Source organism: Ovis canadensis, chromosome 20 (genome assembly GCF_042477335.2).
Source record: "Ovis canadensis isolate MfBH-ARS-UI-01 breed Bighorn chromosome 20, ARS-UI_OviCan_v2, whole genome shotgun sequence".
Taxonomy (NCBI): Eukaryota; Metazoa; Chordata; class Mammalia; order Artiodactyla; family Bovidae; genus Ovis; species Ovis canadensis.
The window spans coordinates 31,272,508-31,277,362 of NC_091264.1; the positions used below are offsets into that span (position 1 = coordinate 31,272,508).

General features: G+C 38.7%; 2 pseudogenes; one reads left to right on the forward strand and one right to left on the reverse strand.

The window, feature by feature from the left end:
* Positions 1–582: 582 nt before the first annotated feature.
* On the reverse strand, positions 583–2,881 carry LOC138425921 (small ribosomal subunit protein eS27-like; annotated as a pseudogene).
* Positions 2,882–3,006: 125 nt separating this feature from the next.
* On the forward strand, positions 3,007–4,457 carry LOC138425922 (small ribosomal subunit protein uS3-like; annotated as a pseudogene).
* Positions 4,458–4,855: the final 398 nt, after the last annotated feature.

A 4,855-nucleotide genomic window follows, 5' to 3' on the forward strand; every position in this document is an offset into this window, starting at 1 on the left:
GATTGGAATTGTATTAAATCTATTGATTTTTTTGGAGAAAATTGGCATGTTCAATGTTTTTTCCAATCCATGAATCCAGTATGTTTCTCCATTTATTTATGTCCTTTGATATCTTTCTTTAGTGTTTATAGTTGTCAGCATTCAGATCCTGAACAAGTTTTGTTAAATTTATATTTAAGTATTTCTCCTTTAAAATTTTTAAATGAAATATATCTTGAATTTTGATTTCTGAATTGTTTAAGCATATAGAAATATAATCATTTTATGAATTAGCCTTATCTCTTATAGTTGTGCTAACTTCATTTTTTTTAAATATTTATTTTTATTTATTTATTTGGCTGCCTAGGGTCTTTTGTGGCATGTGGGATCTAGTTCCCCCACCAGGGATGAAACCAAGGGCCTCAGCATTGAGAACTCAGACTTAGCCACTGGACCACCAGGGGAAGTCCCTTCATTTGTTAATCTAAGAGTTTTTAGTAAATTACTTGGGATTGTCTGTGTAGAAAATCATGTCATCTATAAATACACAATATTCTTTATTTTTTCTGTATCCAAAATGTGTTTATTGGGATGGTTTCCCATTCATCCTGATACAGGGTATTTTAAGTGCTGCTTCCATCTGAAGAAGCATCCTTCTGTAAACCTTGCTTTTCATCCTATAGGCTGGCAGAGGACAATAGAGCAACCAAACTATGATTTGTGTGTGGCTAAAGATAGCAGTGATTTTATAGCATCCTGGGCATTTTACATCCAAGAAATACAAAATCGGAGCTCTGCACCAGGCGCTTCTTTTTGTGTTTTTTCTTCTCCACTTCTGGAGAGGATGAAGGTGATCCTTTGCGAAAGTCACGTTCTCATGGGGAGGTCGTCACTGCCGGAAAGGCCATATTTTCTTTCATGTGCTTTTGTATGCCTTTTATTGCTACTTTCTTTCTCTGACTTATTGCACTGACTAGGACTTCCTGTATTACATTGAATAGGAGTGATGAGAGGACATCTTTGCTTTGTTCCTGATATTAGGGGACAGCATTCAGTATTTCACCATTAAACGTTACATTAACTGTAGGTATTTTGTAGAAGGCCTTTATCAAATTAAGGAAATTTCCTTCTATTTCTATATCGCTGAGAGTTTTTATCATGAATGGATGCTGGATGACTTCAAATGCTTTTTCTGCATTGTTGGATATACTAGAGTCATGTTTCCTCTTTAGTTTTTTAATATGGTGAATTACACTGATTGATTTTTATATTTGGAGCCAGTATGCATGTCTAAGATAAATCCCACTTGGTCATGGAGTAGTAGTCTTTTTATATATTGCTAGATTTGATCTTCTACTTGTTTTTGTTGTTGTTGTTGTTGCTGTTTCAAGATTTTTGTGTACTGTTCATGAGGGATAGTGGTCTATAATTTTCTCTCCTTGTACTGTCTTTGTCTAGTTTTTTTTTTTGGTATCAAGGCAATTCTAGCCTCATAAAATAGGTTGGGAAGTGTTCCTTTCCCTTCCCTTCTGTTTGCTGGAAGAGATTGTATAGAAATAGTGCTATTTGTTTTTTTAAAGTTTGATAGAATTTACCAGTGAAGCCATTGGGCCTGGAAGTTTGTTTGTTTTTAAGGTTTTCACCTGTGGATTCTATTTCTTTAATACATATGTTACCTATTTCTTCTTTGGGTGAGTTTTGGAATTTTGTGGCTTTTAAGGAATTGGTCCATTTCATCTAAGTTATTGAATTTATGTGCATAGGGTTGTTTAGAGTACTTTTTTTTTTTAACATCTCTGAGGTCTTTAATGACATCGGTAATTTGTGTCTTTTCTATTTTTAATTGTTATTAATAGTACTTTTTTCTGAAGAAGGAAATGGGTACTTTTATTTCACTGATCTTTTCAAAGAACCAGCTTTTGATTTTACTGATTTTCTTTATCATTTTTCAGTTTTAAGTGGCTTTTTTCCCTCTCCTTATTATTTCCTTCCTTCCACCTTCATTTGGCTTACTTTGCTTTTCTTGGTTTCTTAAGATGGATGCTTGGTCTGTTGATTTAAGACCTTTCTTCTTTTCTAATATAAGCTAATTTATAATGCTATAAATTTCCCCTTAAGAACTGATTTAACTTCATCCCACAAAATTTTATGTGTTGTGCTTCATTTTTCTTCAAAAATATTTTATAAGATGCGTGCATCCCAATGTTCATTGCAGCATTATTTACGATAGCCAAGACACAGAAACACCTAGATAACCATTGACAAATTAATGAATAAAGAAGATGTGGAATACTCAGTCATAAGAAAGAATGAACTAAGGTCATTTCCAGCAACAAGGATGAACCTAGAGATTATCATAATAAGTGAACTAAGTAAGGCAGAGAAGGACAAATATCACATGGTATTGCTTATATGCAGTATCTTAACAAAAAAAAATAGACATGAACATATTTATAAAACAGAAAGAGACTCACAGACATAGAAAACAAATTTATGGCTACCAAAAGGAAAGGGAGGAGGGATGAATTAGGAGGCTGGCATTAACAGACATACACTACTATACATAAAATAGGTAACTGACAAGGACCTACTCGATAGCACAGGGAACTATATTCAGTATCCTGTAAACCTATAAGGGAAAAGAATCTGACAAAGAACATAGTTGCTACCTCCCTGAGTCGCCTTCCATTAGACTGCTATTACCTCAGCGTCTCCTTCAGGAAACAGCAAACCTTCCTTTAATTTAGTGACTAAAGAGTTAACATTTGGCCCATTAGGAAGCCTACCGGACTGAGCTCCAGTGCTGTGATTGAAGACTATTCTGATTGGTCAAGGCCCGCACCTACCGGTCATTAAATATTTGAAACATTGTCTGTGCCGGTACCTTATGTTTGTACAGCATTTTTAGCTTATGAAAGATATTTACATATATTATCTTAGTTAAGTTTCATGCCAACTCCGGGCCATCAGTAGGAATTGTTATAGACATCATAAAATATTTTAATTATAAAATTAACACATATGAGTATGGAAAATGAATCATTATTTGGGGACTCTCTGCTCCGAAAAATTATCACTTACCCAAGATCACATGGTTAGAGGAGTCAGGGTCTAAACTCCTAAAAGCTTCGAGAACAGTTATATCTTACGTGCTCAGGTTGAGGGAAGACGATTTCACTCAGCACTAGATAGATATCCAAAGGCAATTCCAGGAAGAAGGCACCAAGCTTGCACTCAGGGAAAAGTGGGGTGCGGTTCACAGAAAAAAGTTCCAAAGTTCTCTTTCACAGAAGAAGAGCAGGGATATTTTACTAAGGAACAGTGTGAAACGTGGCCCAAAATGTAGTAAAAGATCCTATTTCCATGATCATTTCAGGACACCCGCTCTGAAGGGGTTGGAACCAAAATTCTCCATTGCAGAGTCACAAAGAGCACCCAAGGCAAAGCCTACTTTGCTTGCTCAATTCTTGAGTGCCATTGAGGGTGGCAGGAAACTGGAATTCTGAAGCTGCTGAAGCTGAATTACATTTATTGGGTCATTTTTTCTCCATCACACTTGGGTCCCTCTAGATCGACCTGTTGATGAGAAAGCAAGTGAAGAAGTCTGAAATATTATTCACAGCTCCTCAGCGGCTGTTACCAAGTTCACAGAGGCTTATCCCAGGAGAGAATGATGCTCTAGACCACCCCAGTCCTAAAAGTTCTTTGCGTGTTTGTGTTCCATTTGCAATGGCAATGGGACCAATTTCCTCACATCATACTCCTTAGGTCATTTAACAGCAGCACTGGGCTATTCCTTAAGATGGCACCAGGTGGCAAGATGGCGGTGCCAGTGTCCAAGAGGTCTCTGATGGCATCCTCAAGGCTGAACTGAACAAGCCTCTCACTTGGGTACTGGCCAAAGATGACACCTCTGGTGAAGTCCGACTTCAACCAACCAGGACAGAAATCATTATCTTGGTCCCCTGGACACAGAATGTTATTGGTGAGAAAAGCTAGTGGATTTAGGAATTAACTGCTGTGCTTCAGAAGAGGTTTTGCTTCCCTGAGGGCCTTGTAGAACTTTATGGGGGAAAGGCAGACAGAAGAACTCCGTGAGCCATTGCCCCAGCAGACTCTGCAGCACACACTTCTAGGAGGGCTTGCTGGAGTGTGCTATGGGTCATCATGAAGAGTGGGGCCAAGGCTGCTAGGTTGTAGTGCCTGGGAAACTGAGGACAGAGGGTTAAATCCATGAAGTTATGGATGGACTGATGATCCACAGTGGAGACCCTGTTAACTCCTACGCAGACACCAGCTGGCGCCATATGCTGCTCAGACAGGGTGTGCTGGGTATCAAAGTGAAGATCATGCTGCCTTGAGACCCAAGTGGTAAGAGGGACCCTTAAGAACCCCTGCCCACCATTACCATCCCCACTCCAAAGAGAAGGGAGGGAAGCCATGCATGCCTGCTGTGCCCACAAGTACCCGCAGCATAACACGGTCATAACATGGTCTCTTCGGCAGCTGGATCTGGACTCTGGATGTTGCTCTATAATAAAATCTTTTTTCTTTTTTTAAAAAGTAGGGTTGGGGAATTCCCTGTCTGCCCAGTCGTTAGGACTCTACTTTCACTGCCCGGGGGCAGATTCAGTCCGTGGTGGAGGAACTAAGATCTCACAAGCTGCATGGTGTGGGGAAAAATAGAGTTGCCTCCAGGTTTCATGGAGCCTGAATCTTATATTATACAATACAATTTGGGGCCTCTTAAAAAGAGAAAACACAATTACAAACAGAAAATTAGCTATAGAACTTTGGAAAGAACTCTACAAGTGAACGTCCAGGAGCTTTAACTTTATTAGCATCCCAGTGCTTAACAGATCTTATAAAAAGAGGG